The 17,631-nt window shown below is 50.2% G+C and overlaps 1 non-coding gene across 1 annotated transcript; it reads right to left on the bottom strand.

Annotated features, from left to right (window-relative positions):
• Positions 1–1,475: 1,475 nt before the first annotated feature.
• TRNAR-UCU (transfer RNA arginine (anticodon UCU)) lies at positions 1,476–1,546 on the bottom strand. The gene has a single exon. It is a non-coding gene; the product is annotated as a tRNA-Arg (tRNA).
• Between the last annotated feature and the right edge of the window lie 16,085 nt (positions 1,547–17,631).

Genomic DNA, 17,631 nt, shown 5'->3' with positions numbered 1-17,631 from the left:
GGCGGTTAGGCAAGTCTGAAATCCATAGGTCAAGTCATCAGAAAGGGCAGACTGGAGTTCTTGGTCCAAGCTGAAGTTGCAGTCCACAGGCAGAACTTCTTCTTCTTGTCGGAGACAGTTCTGTTCTTCAAGACCTTTCAACTGATTGAATCAGGCCCACCCAGATCATCAAGGAAAATCTCCTTTACTTAAAGTCAACTGATTATGAATGTTAATCCAATCTACAAAATACTTTCACAGCAATACTTATAGGGAGTATAGCTTAGCCAAATTGACCATCACAATATCAAAAGCCTTAAAAATGCCTATACTTTTTGTCTTGGTGTGCTGGTTTGAAAGGCTATATGCCCCCTAAGAAAAGCCATGTTTTAATATAAATCCCATTTCATAAAGGTAGAATAATCTCTATTCAGTACTGTATGTTTGAAACTATAATGAGATCATCTCCCTGGTTGATGTGATTTAATCAAGAATGGTTGTTAGACTGGATTAAGGGATGATATGTCTCCACCCATTTGGGTGGGTCTTGATTAGTTTCTGAAGTCCTTTCAAAGAGGAAACATTTTGGAGAAAGAGATTCAGAGAGATTCAGAGAAAGCAGAACGATGTAGCCATGAGATGCAGAGTCCACGAGCCAGCAACCTCTGGAGGAGAAGAAGGAAAACGCCTCCTGGGGAACTTCATGAAACAGGAAGCCAGGAGAGTAAGCTAGCAGATGATGCCGTGTTCGCCATGTACCCTTCCAGCTGAGAGAGAAGCCCTGACTGTGTTCGCCCTGTGCCTTCTCACTTGAGAGAGAGACCCTGAACTCCATCAGCCTTCTTGAACCAAGGTATCTTTCTCTGGATGCCTTTGATTGGACATTTCTTTAGACTTGTTTTTACTTGCGACATTTTCTTGGCCTTAGAACTGTAGACCAGCAACTCATTAAATTCCCCCCTTTTAAAAGCCATTCCATTTCTGGTATATTGCATTCCGGCAGTTAGCAAACTAGAACACTTGGTAAGATCAGAAATCTGCTCCTAGGAAATAAGAGTTGAAGATCTATGAGCAGGCTCTGTCATCGCAGTGTCATTTATAATGGCCAAATTTAGGTGGGAATTGTATAAATGCCTGCCCAACAATGGGGGGATTAGCCACATTAATTACGGATGAAAATAACTATGATGAAATGTTATGCTGCTGTTAAAAATAAGACATTTGAAAAGTTGGCAAAATGCTTTTAAGAGTAGAAGTAAAAAATATCCAGCATAAAAGCCTGGATATGAAGCACATTCTAAATATACCCAGAAAAAGAAAACCTAGAAGGAAATGTACCAAAAAAGCCTATGGCTTTAAATCTCTGAATGATGGGATTAAAGGGAATTTTAATTTTCTTCTCTATTATTTATGTTTTTTTTTTAAACTTCTGCAATGAGAATCTACTGTTATTTTCCCATTCCTAATTACTTTATTAGCATTATTAGTTTTTTGGGTGCATGGTCCAGGAATCGAACCCAGGCCTCCCGCATAGAAGGCGAGCATTCTACCACTGAACCACCTGTGCACTCCACCGTTCTTAACTATTTTAAAAGCAGAGATAGCTGATAAGGGATCCCCTCCCTCTGTCCAGCCTTGCCTCCAGGAAACTTCCTGATGGAGATCCTGTGGTTGGAGCCCTGATCTCAGGCTTTCTCTGTCATTTGATTGCTTGTTGGGGCAGAAACTGTCATCTGCCAAGGACCCAGTCTCCTTTTCTTCTTTAGGAATGAGAGGCCAAGGCTGCTTTGCGGTGTTATGTCTCCAGCCTCCCTTGCAGCTCAGGGTGGCCAATAAATGTGAGCAGAGGTGGAGGGTGCAGCTTCCAGGAAAATTCTTTAATGGGAGTTTATGCATCTGGCAGGAGTTCCTTTTCTTTTCTCCCTTTCATTTTTTGGCCCCTGCCTGGAATGCAACTCTAATGAGGTGGAATGCCAGCTGCCATTATGTAACAATTGACGTAACCTTTAGGATGAGGTATTGGGCCACGTGAATAGCAGAACAAAAATAAAGAGGGAGCTGGGATATTTGGCAACTTGGTATGTACAGCCACCGTAATGGCCTTAGACTTCCTATATCCAGATTTCTCTTACATGAGAGAAAAATAAATCATTAACCGGTTGAAGATCCTATATTCTGGATCCTTGTCTTTAGTAGATGAATACATTTCCTGACAGCTACACTTGGGATAGGGTCAAGAATGGCTGAGCTAGAGCTATACCCCAGAGAATCCACAGGGATTTTAAAGAAATTGTTAAGAAAATGGCAACTTCTCTTATTGTGATGGGGAGGAGGGTAGGGCCAAAATGAACTGAGCAGAGAGGCCTCTAAATAAAAGAGCTCCATAAAAGGAAAAATTAGCTGGATAGGGCTGGGTACCTATAAATGTGGATCAGCCTCACCTTGCACGAAAGTATTTTGTCAGGACAATGGAGCCACCAGGGTTGCTGACAATAACTACAACACAGGCATCAAGGGTGTATTTGCTTGTGTGTAACCAAGAGATGGAAACCGCGTAGGGATCCAAACAGGGCGAGTGTACTGTAGGTATGATAAAACTATAATAAAAGTGTAACTATAAGACAAGGGAAACCCATGTGGTATCCTAGGACAGAGGGGAAAGCACCCAAGTAATGACAATCTTGGAAGGGTGCTCCCTTGAAGGAGGTGTGGTTGCAGCCTACTGAAGACCTCACTGAAGGAGGTGTGGTTGCAGCCTACTGGATGGCAGAGACAGTCAGTGGTTTCCCTGGGCTGGAGCTGGTCTGCCCTGATACAGAGAGCTGGGGCCAGTGGCTGGGCATATGGGCATGGGGCGAGAACAAGGGTGCCGGTGTGGGTGGGAAGTGGGTTCCACGTTGAGAGGCCACAGGAAGGTGAGTATCAGGCCATTCCGGGCTGTGCGGTCACCAAAGCACAGTGGGCTCTGGGCACGTGAGTGGGACCTGCTAAACACTCGCCCACACTGCTGATGGTGAAGCTGCTGGAACCAGCGGGAGCCCCTCCCTCCTCAATATCCTTCTGGTCTCCTCTGCTGAGAAAGCCCAACACTGCTCACTGCAGAGGGAAATGCAGAAAGGAATGTTGTCCACTCTTCTAGGTCAGGTATTGAAGAATGAACTTGGAGCTGAGAGGCAGTAAATTGACAACTGGCACAAACAGATGCACTTTGTTGAAGTAGAAAGAGAGTGAAGCTAGAATTCAGGAGCGCTGGATTTCACCTATGACCTTAAGCAAGTGCCTTCCACTTCTGGGCCTCAGTTTCCCATATGTTAAGTGGGAGGGGTCTGTGGGATGAAAGGATGGCTAAGCTGCCTTCTTATCTGAGGATCTCTCCCTATGGCCTGTTGGACAGTTACAGCACATGGAAGGCCAGGAATGTTGACAGAAGTAAGAGCCTCCCCTAAGCTACCATCAGCTTCCTCCCTGGCTTCCCCCTCTGCCCAGACCCTGGGCAACACAGTGTCAACGGCCAGCGAGGTCAGGGCTTCCCTGTTCAGAGGCTGAGCCTAGTGGGAGGGGGACTCCACTGTGGGAGTGATGATCAGCAGAGGGGCGGGGCCAGCTCCGGGAGCATTTTGTCATCAAATATCAGGCGACCTCAGGTCTTCTAGTCGCATCCACCGTTTGGTGCTGGATTCCTTCTGCAATAACCACTGCCAACTTCATCACTGCTAAAATCCTTGTCACCCTCATCGTTACCCTCATTCTCATCTTCATCATTCCCATCATCACCATCCTCACTGCCGTTTATTGAGGACCTCCTGTGTGCCAGGCGCAATGCCGGGCACTTCACGTGCCCTTTTAAATAATACCATGAGTAAGTATTGGTTCTAATTTATAGATAATGAACCTGAAACTCACAAAGGTAAAGGGTCCCAAGGAAGCCCCGATAATAACAAGACAAGAGATCTGAATTCAGATTTGTCAGGCTCCAAAAGTTAAACTGCCCACTGCACTCACAGCCCTGACAGCTGAGTCCTGCTCTGCACCGTAAGTGATGGAGAGGCCACTGCCTTCATCGGGAAGCATGTTCCATGCCTGGCTAGCGCTGACGGCTTTCTTGGGCCTCAATCACTGGTCCTGGCTCTAACTGTTGGGACCTGCAGTATGGGCCTAATAGTCCCAAACTTCCACACTTTTGAGGATAGAAACCACGTGAGTTCCTGGTGCAGGGAAGCATTCAGTAGCTGGTGTGGTTATTACCACTATTATTATTGTTGTTATTAAGCTAACCAGGTTTGGGGGTTGCTCCTTCTCATGGGAAAAGACTTGGTGGGGAAAGAAATGAATTGTAGGTAGAGGGAAGAGTGAAGGGAAGACGACATGAGAGACACATCACCTGTGGGTTCACACTGAGCTCCCTGTCAACTCCATATCTAGACTTGTCTCCCTCCTCTGTACCTGAGCTGTTGATTTATTTTGCACTGCATGTTTAATTCACTATTGCATATTAAATCCCACAGTGTGAGCCTCAGTCTGCAGCTGTGGCCTGCAGGGATTTTCTTTCCCACTCTGGTTCAACATGCTTGCTCTTCCTCCAAGAAACTGTCATCTGCAAACCTGAAGAGCCCCCTCCACAGTGAAGTTTCTGCTAAGGATGCAGAAACTTGGGTTTCTTTTTTCCTCTGGTGGACTAAGGCTCTTGGGAGCCAAGACAGCAGCTGCCACATCATCAGCCATCCTCCCCGAAAGCCTCAGGAGAGCCCTGCCCAAGGAGCACACCAGAATCACCACCTGGTGGGAAGTCATGCTATCAATGGAAGGAGCTGGAAGGTTATAACAGTCCAATTAATTCCTAGTTCAGATGAAGGGATGACCCTGGCCTTGACTCTCACCGACCTTCTGACTTCAGGGTCTGGCACAGGCTCCTGGGACCTTGGCCTTTGTTTTCTTCTGGTTTTGACCTGATTTGGACCCTGACCAAACCTTGACCTACCTTTTGCAAGGGGCAAGGCAGAGGAATGATGGGTGACCTTCTCAAGGTCAGGCCCATTCAGTCTCCAAAATCCAGGCCTGGGTGCCTGACTCTGGTCCCTGCAGATGTAACCACCTCAAACAGACCGCAGCTGATCCCCAGACAAGTGCACTGTAATCCAAGCATCAGGGTCCCCCTAGTTTCTGGGCACCCACAACATGGCTGGGCTCAGGTGTCTGAAGTGACCCCAGGAGGAGTCAGGGCTGTCCTGGCAGCTTCTCACCTGAGAGGCCCATTCACCAGCATGAGTCTCCCCAGCTCAGGGACTCTTACCTGAAGGGCCCTTAGAAAGCCTCCTTTCCGGGGCCCCATGGACAGATGGGCACACCTGGGGATTGCACTGGCTTTGATGCCCCAAATGGAAGAGCACTGGGAGCACCTGGTTCCTCAGTCTCCAAGATTTTCCCGGATGGGGCTGGGAGGGGGTTCCCAGGGTGTGCTTCGGGGCCACGTGGATGAAGCCAGCCGGGGCACTAGGGGATCTGAGAAGGATGGAGCAAGCTCAAGGCTGAGGCAGGGGTGGTGCTTTAAGCCATTGTCCAGCTGCCTGTTATTGCAGAAGGAGAGGTCCAGCCCCATTTGAGCCAACCTAGCATGGACTGATGTCTAGTCCAGCATGTGGGAAATGATGATAATAACAATAGGGAGAGCAGCTGCCATTCACTGAGTACCTAAATAGGTGCTAAGTGCTTCACACCCCATTATCCCATATTTTATTCCCCAGACAGTCCCGTGGGGACTGAGCAGGGGTGGGGTGGCAGCTCAGGGGTGGACATCTAGTGTGTGGGGAGGCGGGATGCAAACCTCAGTATCTGCTCTGAGTGAGGGTATAAAGGATTTAGGGTAAGGTTAGGGTCACCTGGGGGTCCCTGCTGTGTCCTTCTGATCCCTTCCCACCTGCTCCACCAGGCTCCAGGCCCTTACCCATGACTTAGAGGTGGGCAGAGGCTCCAGCCTGCTGCCCAGGAGCCTGCCTTCCTTCCAACATCCCAGTCTTCATAAAACGCTGCAAGGAAGGAAAGCAGCGGTCATGGCTTCAGCGGGGATGAAGGAGGCACGTCCCGGAGCTGAGCCCCGGGAAAGGCTGGGGTTAGGGCCAGTGTCGGGGCTTGAGGTCAAGTGACTGTACCTTTAATCAGTGAGAGGCCAGGGGTTAGAACCATGGGTGGGAGAGGGAAGTGATGGGTTTGGGAAGGTCAAAGTTCAGAGAAAGGAGGAGGGTAGGTTTAGGATTAAGGTCAAAATTCAGGTAAGTGTTAAGATGAAATCCAAGGTAAAAATTGAGAAGGTGACGTCAGGGTCAGGTTAGGGTTAGAATAAGGGTCATGGTCAATGTTACCATGAAGGGAATGAGATTCCAAGTCAAAGCTCAAACCCCTGTGAAGATGAGAGTGAGACTGCAGGTCAGTGTGGAACTAGAATGAGGGTGAGGGTCACGACCAAAAGGGCCAAGCTAGTTTGGGGACTGTCCGAGTGAGGGTCAGGATCCCCAGCGAGGAGAAGGGGGCGCCCTGGCAGGGGTCCTGGCAGGCCGGGCGCCCACCTCGTACTCCTGCTTGAAGCCGTAGCCCTCGGCCGTCTTCATCTGGTTGATGTGCTGCAGCAGGTCGGCCACGCGCACCGCAGGGTGCAGCTGCCCCGTGTGGTACGGGGGCCCTTCCGGCCACACGGCCGCCGCGGAGAGCCCCCCAGGAGGCTGCTGGCCTCGGTCACCCCGCCGCCGCGCTGCTCTCCTGCGGTCAGAGAAAAGGCCCTGATACCCACGCGTCCCCCACCTGGGGACGCCCTCGGGGACCCGGGGCCGAGGGAGGGAAGGGGGCGCGGCCAGTGTGCACGGCGGCCGCGTGGTTCTCTGGAGCCCAGCAGCCCGGCCCGGCCCCCGGTGTGACCCTGGACACGTCCCTTCCTGCCTGCAGCTCTTCTCCCATCCGTAAAATGAGCGTCGGCTCGCACGACCTCGGGGGCCGCAGCCCGACTGCGCTGGGCTCCGGGGACCCCTCCATCCCGGTGCTCCAGCGGGGGCGCCACCCCTGAGACTTCACCGCGCTGCCCGCAGGGGACAGTGCTCAGCCGAGCCGTGCCAGCCGCCCCCTGCTGCCTCCCTCTCTCGCAGGGAACAACCCGGAGCAGCGGCGACTCGCAGCAATTACCCCCGTTCAAGCAAATCCCGAAATTAGCTGCTGCCGCCACCACCTCTGCAGATGAGCGCGCGACACCTGAATAGAGGCGTTTCTCCTGCGCCAGCATTTCCATTGTCAGCCTGTGCAGTGGCTCAGCGGATCCCGGGAACAGGTCGAGAGGTTCCACCCTCCCCTCACACTCCCGGAAAAACTGTCCCCCACCCCCAGGCTCCCCTAACTCTTCAGGTCAGCATCTTACAGACATCTCCCCCTGGCCACCAGGATCAAGTCTCCAGGATGAGAAAACTGCCCCACCCAGTCCCAACCCTCTTCGGACACACACTCACACACACACTGCCTGTGCAGGACTCCCCTTGTTTTGTTTTTCTTCCCAGGGATCATAGTCCTGGGCTGCCTATTGTCCAGGAACTGAAACTAACTGGTTCATATATTTTGTCCTGTTTTGTTGTTCCTTACAGTGAACAACACTTTTTTTGTTGTCACCTGTTACTTCATCCTGACCAGACGCTCCATCTGAACCCTGGAAGGAACTGACTTGCCAAATGCAGTGTTTCTCAAACTGTGTTTCAGAGAACACTAGTTATTTAAGATGATTTAAGTGCAAGTTAAGTCACAAATGACACAATAAGCATAAAAATGTTCAGTTTGAAAAATGAATTTGGAGTTTCTGTTTAAACAAAATGAAACAGGTCTGTTCCATGCAGGACATTGCAGGGCTTCCAGCACAACTGACGTGCATTGTGAATTTCCATGAGGGTAATATAAGCAGCAACATTCCCCAAATTTCTTTTATCGTGGAGGGCTTTTTTTCTGTTTGTTCTACAAAATAGTTTAGGAAAACAGAGTGTAACGTGGTGATCAATAACAAGGGCTCTGGATTCACACATGAATTTCCTCAGCTCTGTCGTTTGCTGGCTAAATGTTTCTAATCTTTTCTGAAGCTCAGTTTTCACATTTGCCAAATGAGGATAAAACCATTACTATCCAAAAGAGGTGGATATGAAATGAGATGGTGCGTGTAAAGTATCCAGTCCACTGTCCTCCTCTGGGTGAATCCCCACATGCTAATTAGGACATGCTATAAAGTCAGGAACATACTGTAAAGTGAGGAATCCGTTGAGTCTCAGAAAGTTGGGGGCAGCTTCTCAGAGGAAAAAACGAGTTGACAAGAGTAAAGAGTGATCTGTCTTTCATCTCCTTTAGTTGAAGAATTTGGACCAGGCCTTTACAGGCAGGCATCGGGGAGACAATTCTAAGGAGGCAGCTGCAGCTGACACCAAAAATATGTGCACAGATTGCAAGAGAGAGATTTTTCTCCTGCTCAAAGAACTCTCAGGAACTCCCAAAGAGGGGGTTGGTGAGGCTAAGGGTTCCTGGTGTTCTTCATGGAATTGGCGCTGACAGCTCAGCAAGACCTCTCCTGGTGGAGGAGGAAGTGGGAGAGGGTGCTGGGGAGTCCGCCGGCTCAGTCCAGGGCCCTTTGAAGGACTGGCCGCGTTCGGTGGCTTTGGAAGTAGGCACAGGACAAGCTTGCAGTGGCAGGGGGTAAGCAAATAGCACCTGCTTAGGAGAATGTCAGGCCAGAGCCACATCTGGGCAGCTTCCTGGCTGAGTTCAAGGACAGCACAAGAGGTTCTGCCAAGACAGCCTGCAAGCAGGGAGAGGACAACAACCGACATTACCCTCGGCCCTGTGTACCCTGAGCCCAGGAAGGTGGGCTTTCCTGGGTCCCACTGCAGGGAAGTGGCAGCATTAACGTTCCCAGCCAGGCCCTTTTGACTGTGGACCCTGTTGTCCACACTCCCAATTTTCCTCTCCCTGAGATAGAAGCATGTGTGGGATGGAGGAATGGCATTTTGTTTGGCAAACCATTTTGGGTGGAATCCACTGATACCAGCTCAAGATGGATGAGGCCGTCTCCAGGCAGTGCTTAAGAGTCAGCGGGGGTCGAATTCCAATAGCTCAGGAAATTCCCAGCGAGTTCTCTCACACCGGCTGCCTTAGCTCCCCTGGAACGATAAGGTCATCAAAACACACACACCCACACCCAGCCCCCCCCAGCCCCCCAAACCAACAATTTATAAATAACCTTTTTATTTTAGAATAAATTTAAATTTATAGAAAAAATTGCAAATATAGTACAGACAGTCCTAATACACCCCATACTCAGTTTCCCATATTATTAATATCTTACATTAGTATGGTACATTTGTCACAATTATTTAACAAGTATTGATACATTTTTATTTACTGAAATCTACACTTTATTCAGATTTCTTTTTTTACCTAATGTCCTTTATTTGTTTTAGGATCCCGTATAGGCTATCACATTATATTTAGTCATCGTGTCTCCTTTGGCATCTCTTGGCTGTGACAGTTTTTGAGACTTCCTGTGACTTTGGCAGTTTTGAGGATTAATGGTCAAATGTTTTGTAGAATGTCCCTCAGTTAGGATTTTAAAAATTGAGATATAATATACATACCATAAAACTCACGATCTTAAAGAGTGCCATTCAGGCTTTTCGTATATTCACAAAGTTGTGCAATCATTGCCATTATCTAATTCCAGAATATTTTATCACACCAAAAGGTAACCCTGTACCCATTAGCAGTCACTCCCCATACTCCCTCCCCCTACCCCCAGTCACTGGCAACCACTAATCTACTTTTTGTCCCTGTGGATTTGCCTATTCTAGACATTTCATATAAATGCAATTATACAATATGTAGCCTTTTGTGATTGCATCTTTAATTTAGCATAATGTCTTCAAGTCCATCCATGTTGTAGTATGTATCAATACTTCATTTCCCTTTATGACTGAATAAGACCCCGTTTTGTTTATTTATCAGTTGACGGGCATTTGGGTTGTTTCCACTTTTAGGCTATTACGAATAATGCTGATATGAATATTCATGCTCAAGTTTTTGTGTGAATATATGTTTTTAATTCTCTTGGAGATATGCATAGATGCACAATTGCTGGGTCACGCGACAAATCTGTTTAAATTTTTGAGAAACTGTCAAACTGTTTCCCAAAGTGGCTGCACCGTTTTCCATTCTCACCAGCAATACATAAGGGTTCCGATTTGTCTCCATTCACGCCATCCTGGAGGATGTGAGGTGGTACTTCATTGTGGTTTTGATTTTCATTCTCTTAATGACTAATAATGTTGAGCATCTTTTCATGTAATTATTTGCCATTTGTTTATTTTCTTTGGAGAAATTTCTGCTAAAGTCTTGTGCATTTAAAAATTGGGTTGGCTGGGCGGGCCACGGTGGCTCAGCAGAGTTCTTGCCTGCCATGCCGGAGACCCGGGTTCGATTCCCGGTGCCTGCCCATGCCTCCCTGCCTCAAAAAAAAATTGGGTTGTCTTTTGATTAAGTGTAAGAGTTATTTATATATTCTGGATACCAGACCCTTATTAGATATATGATTTGCAAGCATTTTCTTCCATTTTGTGGCTTGTCCCTTTACTTCTTGGTGGTATCCTTTGAAGCACAGTACTTTTAGTTTTGATGAAGACCAATTTACCCATTTTTTTCTTTGGTTGCCTGTGTCTTAGGTGTCATATCTAAGAAACTGTTACTTAATCCAAAGCATCAAAGCTTTATACGTATGTTTTCTTCTAAGAGTTTCATAGTTTCAGCTCTGACATTTAGGTCTTTGATTCATTTTGACTTAATTTTTGCATATGATGTGAAGTAGTGGGGCGCAACTTCCTTTTTTCCTGCCTGTGGATATCTAGTTGTTCCACCACAATTTGAAAAATCTCAATTGGGTGTGTCTGATGTTTTTCTCATGCTTATGTTGGAGCTATGGTTTTCGGGGGAGAAGAGGACAGAGGTAAAGTGTCATTGTCATCACATCATAGCAAGGGTACATGCTATCACAGGACTTACCTCTGATGGTGTCCACCTTGGCCACCTGGCTAAGGGAGGCTTTGTTAGGTTTCTCCACTGTAGAGTTACTGCGTTTCCCCCTTTTCGTACTGTGCTCATAAGGAAGTCACTATGTGCAGCCCATACTTAAGAAGTGGAAATTTAACCTCCACCTTATTCAGGGCTGAGTATCTATACAGAGTCTTTGGAATCCTTCCTCATGGAAGATTTGTCTCTTCTCCCTCATTTATTAATTTATTCAGTTATTTGTTTATATAATTATGGACTCATAGATATTTATTTTATATTTAAGATCATAATACAATGCTACTCGTTTGTTCTGTTGCTCAAATTGTCCTATTGGGAACTTTTTCAGTTGATTCCCATGTCTCTTTGACATACCATCTTCATTGTGTGTGTGTGTGTGTGTGTGTGTATGTGTGTGTTTTATTGTGTGTATGTCTGTATCAGTGTGTTTTACTTCTTCCTTCCTTTCTGGCATTACAATATACTTCAGATTAATCTTGTATATTTCTTGCCTCTTTCCTAAAATCAGAATTTCTATAAGGAGACCTCGTTTCTTTTTTTTAGAGAATGGTATTAGAAACCAAAATCTGAATACTAGGTGGGCTTCATGAATCCCTTTTACAAAACCTGCATATTGAGGAAGCATCAAAATTAATATGGCTTGCAAATCTAAACCACAGGAATCAGCCCTCTGTTCTTGGAGTAGAAAGCATAGAGGTGCAGTGTGGACAGTGGAAGGTGAAGAGGAGAAGGAGATAGAAGGCCTGAGAGTCCCTTCTTGTCTCTTGAACACAACTTGCATTTTCCAGTCACCCACCTCTGCATCCTGGGTCAGTTTTGATTGAGCAATTTTTCTCTTCCTTATTGCTTTATATTTCCTGCTTCTTTGTATGTCTGATAATTTTTTATCAGATGCCAGACATTGTGAATATTACCTTGTTGGAGTCTGGATATATATTATATTCCTATTGAGCTTTGCTCTGAGATGCAGGTCAATTAATCAGAAACAGTTTGATCATTTTGGGTCTTGCTTTTAAGATTTGTTAGTGGGGACCAGGGCAGCGTTCAGTCAAGGGCTAATTATTCCTCACTCCTTCCTTTCCTGCCTTCTATGTGAGTATATGTCTAAGTTCTAAATATCATAAAAGCTCCTCCAAAACAAAGGTTATAGCTGTGCCTTTTCTGTATTTCCAATGCCAGTGCTGGTACACAGCAGGAGCACAGTAAATGCATGAGTTTTGCTTAGGGGTTTTCCAGCTCCCATCTGGTGTGGGAGGGCCCTGGGGGGCTCAGTCCTGTTGGCCCAGGAGTCTGGGGAGGGGAGCCCCAGGCCACGAGGAAGGGGTAGGAGGAGCAGGCACTCACCCCGGGGGCTGTAGCCGTGGGTGTCCATGAAGGAGAGGCCCAGCCGCTCATCCTCCTGCAGGGTGCTCTGGTCCGTGAAGCTCCGGTCCACGGCGCTCATCATGTGGGTCTTCTCCTGGCGATAGTTCACGGCGGCCTTGGTCATGTTCACCGGCTTCCTGCAGAGGGGGGTTGCCAGGAGAGGTGGGCACTGAGCTGCTGGACAGCGCCCAGAAGAGGCTGGGGAGGCCCAGCAGTCGGGAGGCCTCGAGGCCAGGAGCAGGCATCATCCTAGAAGCATCTCTGGATGCTGCGGAGGCTCTGCCTCCATCCTTCATCCACAGACCCAGAGAGCTGCTGCCTCTCCCGAAAGGGACTGGGCAGGGTGCCGGCTCTGGGGACCTGTGCAAGGGATGGGGCAGCAGTGGCCTCAGACAAGACCCTGCTCACAGTCCCACTGGTCCCAAGGAGGATTTCATCTCAGGGGTCAGGAAATAGGGGCAAAGTTCACTCTGAGTCTGTTTTGATGTCCAGCACCCCACCCCAGCATAGGAAGATGACTGTCCCAACTATATTCCCCCAATGCTTCCGGCCCTCGCCCCACACTCCTTTATCTCTGTCTTCTCCAGAGGACATTGTGATCTCATTTTCTTCAGCAGTAGGAATGGGCTGCACAAAGCCAGCTTCATTTTGTCCTCATGACAGGGGATCTGGTTAAGGCTTATTTGAGAAAGTGTTTCCCCTGGACAGTTACTTAACTCCAGCCTTGGCTCCTCCTTACCTCCCAGAAGTTCTCAGGCTGGTTTCATCGGTAATTATGGGAGAGTTGATACAGAAACCCACAGGGGACCCATCCTTCCACCACCTCCCGTCTGCCAACCCAGGAGCTGGAAGGTATAGCAGGAGAAGGTGAGAGCCTCAGACCCTCCCCTGGAGTGGCAGAGCTCCTGGAGGGGCCCCTGGGCAAGGATCTTACACGACCCACACCTCCCAGCCCAGCTTTAGAGACGAAAGAGTTGGTGGGTCTGGAGGAATTTGAAGAAAAAAGGGAGGGAGAATTGAGGGTGGGGAGGCAAGGGTCACAGCTCCAGGGAGTGAGGGGCAGAGCAACAGGCAATGGGGAAAGGCCTTGGACCCTCACTGAGACTGGAGAAGAGACTAAGGGGCCCAGCCATAGGGACGGCTCCAGACAAGACAGCTACAGCATGCAGGATGTGAGGTAGACTCGAGGAAGAACTTCCAGATAATGGGGGCTCAGGGACACTGGTCATCAGTGGAGACAAGGAGGCCATTGAAGGCATCTTCCTGGGCAGACAAATTCATTCAGCCTGTTCTGGACTCAGGAGCTTCCTGAGACAAGGGTGGGGAGTACTTGAAGACCTTTGGATGCCTCCCCCTCCCCAGGCCTCCATGCCCTTTCTGTACTGTCCACACGGGGACCATTGCTGCTGGGTGTGAAGGTGGGCACACTCTTCCCAGCCTGGACAAGAGATGGCTCAGAGAGCCTGGCCTTCCACCCCAGCCCCACCTGCCAGGCTCTGGGCATCTCCTCACTGAGGCCAGGGTGGAGACAGAGACCCCTTTGGGGCCGGGGAAGAGAAGGTTTTGTTGTCTCTGACCTCGATGACCTAGTATGACAGAAGGTGGAGGAGGAAGGGAGGAAAAGGAAGGGGGGTTGGGGGAGCGAGAAAGAATTAGGAAGATTCATAAAAGGAAGGGAGGGGATGGAGAGAGACTAAAGGGACAATGACAAGTAGAGAAAGAAAATTGGGGAAGGGGAACAGAGAGAGAGAAAGGGACAGGCCAGAGACCAGCAAAGCCACAGGGAAGACAGACAGAGGATAATGGACAGATGACAACCAATAAAGCTGGCTGAACAATGGTGCCAAAAAAGGCCTGTCAATGACCAGAAGACAGTCTCCAGTGGAGTGCCACCAGGCTCTGCTCCCAGTCCAGAACTCTTTGCCTCCCTGGAAGAAGATCTACAAATCCAAACCCATCAGGTGCACAGAGGACAGAGGCCGGGAGGGGCCCTAACACTGTGGGCCTCCACTGGTCTCAATGTGAGATGAAGCAGATGGAATGTAATACACTTTCCAAAGTTCCCCACTTAGGTTCACAAGTGAACTGCACGAGTAGAGAGGGAGGGAGAACTGCCTTGTCAGCAATTCCTGTAGACGCCGAGCGGGAGGCTCAGTGTGAGTAGACAGGGGTTTGGTTGCTGGAAAAGCTGATGTGGCTTTGGGAGACATTGATGCAAGTAGTGGGTCCAGGGGGAGGAGATGAGAGACAAACTGCCCTCTGAGCTGGCCTGGGGCCATCTGGGCCTGCTGTGCAAGAGGAAGAAACACAGGTGGGGGAATGTTCTGGAAGGTTTGCAGAGAAAGAGGGGACAGAGAAAGGCAGTCGCATCAGCAGGCTGTGGAGTGGGCAGGAGGCCTGGGCTGCAACCCCAGCTCTGGCACTTTCTGGGACCTCTGACAAGGCCCTGGACCTCTGTAGGCCTCAGTTGCCTCATAGTAAAATGGGAGTGATAACAGCTCCTGCGCCACGGCTTGTTGGGAGGGGTCTGTGTACAGGACTGAGGCCGGGGCTTGGCCCCGAGGACGGCCCGGACAGTGGTGGGTCTGCAGCGCCGGGGGCTGGCCCAGCTGGAGAAGCGGCTGGTCGGGACCTGGGGGTTGTCTGCCCTGTTGGAAGAGCTGCCGGCAGGGAGGAGGTCTGGATCCCCCTTCCCCCCCACACATGCACGCACACGTGCTGGGGACGCCAGAGCAGGACCTAAGTGAGGACACTCCCAGACACAGACTTTGGGGTTGGGAGGTCCTTGCAACCAGCAAGAATGGACAGTTCAAACCATGGGTTGCCTCCAGGGGTGGAGAGGAAACTGAGGCTCAGGGCAGTTAAGTGACTTGCCCGGGGACTCAGCAGAGCCTGGTCTGGAACCCGGGAATCTGGCCACAAGACCAGCTCTCATAGGGGCCACACCAGGAGGAAGATGCAGAGAGGTCAGAGCAGGTGGGACACCAGAGACAACAGTGGCCGTGGAGCACCTGAGGACACAGACCTGGTGGAGGGGGGTCTCACCCTAGGAGGGGCCGGGACTCCAAAGGCCCAGGCGGGGCTACTTACGGGTAGTAGGAGTAGGCATAGTGGTCTCTCCTGGCAGCGTGCAAAGAGAAAACAGCACAGTTGTGTCCATTTTCCTTCCAGCAAGGCCGGGCTGAGGGCAGCGCCCAGCCAGTAGGGAGGGGCCTGGGTGCTTCTGTGCTGTGGAGGGGACTGTCCAGGGCTGGGGGGTGGAAGATGAGCCAGAGGAACCTTCCTTGTCCCGTAGGCAGGCCGGGCTCAGCAGCTGAGGGCCAGGACCCAAAGGCCCTTCTGGAACCTTCCCTGGGTGCTGCTTCTCAAGTGGAAAAAGCAGGGGAAGGAGTCTGGAGGGAGGCAGAGCTTTCATAGACCCACAGATACACACGTGCATGGACACACACACTTACAGAGACACATACACAGATATATGCTTACAAGCACACCTTTGCACTAGACACACCCACACTCACACACTTAAAAGTATTGGTGCTCCCTCAACGTTGCACTCACTTCCCTTTTCACCCTGCCCACTGGGTTGCTCTGACCTCCCTTAAGGCCTCTAATGTATGAATCCAGGCCCCTCTGCTTCCAGGTCTTGACTGCCCACTCTCTGTGTGTTCCCTTGTTCCAAATTCTGTGCTTCTATTTATTTTATCACTTTGCTGAATTGGTTTTTCCTGTGAGCTCCTCCAAATCCTCTGTGGACCAAAGCCCAGAGTAAATCAACGAAAATTGATAAATTTAAATATTTCCAGTCGCAGCCTGGGTCACGTCTTGCCATGTGACCTCCCAGTACTGACAGCCTCTGCTCTGAGGAGTGGAACTGCCTTTTTCTTGCTCTCCAGCTGTTTCTTTCAGGCTTCGAAGTTGCAGGGGGATCACCCAGGTTCCTGGGATTTGGGCCACACAGCCTGTTCCCTGTCTCGAGGCGGTTGTGAACACCAGCCCAGGCCCCTCTCAGCCTCCATTTTCCAGGCTGATGTCAGGCTTCCCCCAGCCCCGAGTCCCACCAGGAGATGATGATAATCAACATCAGCCATGAACAAAGTGCACCTTAACCTGGGTAACCACACTGACCTCTCCCAGCCACCCAAGGTGGGCAGGATAATCCCCATGGTTCAGATGAGGGAGGCCCAGAGAGGGTAAGGGACACCCCCAAGGTCACACAGCGGGGTCCTCCAGAGACTTGAACTCTCAGATCTTTTATTGTCCCCCACAAGGCCCCATCAAGTCCCTTATGACACCCCCTGAATCCAGCTCCCAAAACTGTGAGTGGAGGTGCTGTTGGGCTTCCTGACTCCTCCTTTTCCTGGGTCACATCCAGCCTCCCACACCCACCAGCCCACGTAACTATACATACATGGTTGTTCACACACAGCCCCTACGTGCTCACATCCTCACCCCACAGCTCGTACCCCCATCTATATACACCAGCCCCACTCACACACATGCCCCATTGTCACATGCACACGTCCCCACTCAAAGACACCCACACCCACTCTCACACGTGGGCTCTCCCACACCCCTCCTGCCGTCTGCAGAGACACCCTCCATGGTGACACCAGCTCTCTTAGGGGGCAAAGGAGGGAGCGAGGAGCCAAATTTTAGGCTATTCCAGAGTGATGGTTCTCTCTGGCCCATTGCTGTGACCTCGCAGAAAGACCATCCATGCATTTCCCAGGGCAGCGTCCTCCAGGAGAACAGCTGGGTATCTGAGTGGGGACCTCTGCATGGGCCTGGCCAGTCCCCTCTCTGGGCTGGACACTGCCTAATGATGGTGACCCTCAGACCCCCATGGCCTCAGGGGGAGGTGACTGGGGGCTTCCACCTGCCCAGGATCACAGAACAGCGTCCTCCAGACACTGGGCCCTGAATGGAAGACTGCGGGAGGATGGGGTGAGCCGGCCTGAGGAGGGGACCGTCAGTCAGAGGAGGGGCCTCTTCCCCACAGCCGGGCCTCTTGCCTCTCGGTGCGCAGCCTGGCCCTGTGCCGGCCTCACAGCCCCTTTAACTCCACGCTCTGGCCCTTCAAATCGACTCAGGACTCCCAGGGGTTGTGAGGTGGGGAGGGGGCCAGTGTCACACCCCGAGCGGCTCAAGCCTTTCCCCAGAAGACCCTAAGTCTATCTCTGTCCAGAAGGAGCAGGATCTGAG

The sequence above is a fragment of the Tamandua tetradactyla genome, chromosome 2, assembly GCF_023851605.1.
Source record: "Tamandua tetradactyla isolate mTamTet1 chromosome 2, mTamTet1.pri, whole genome shotgun sequence".
NCBI classification, from domain to species: domain Eukaryota; kingdom Metazoa; phylum Chordata; class Mammalia; order Pilosa; family Myrmecophagidae; genus Tamandua; species Tamandua tetradactyla.
The sequence above is the reverse complement of the archived record's forward strand: the minus strand, read 5'-3'. Positions and strand labels throughout refer to the sequence as shown.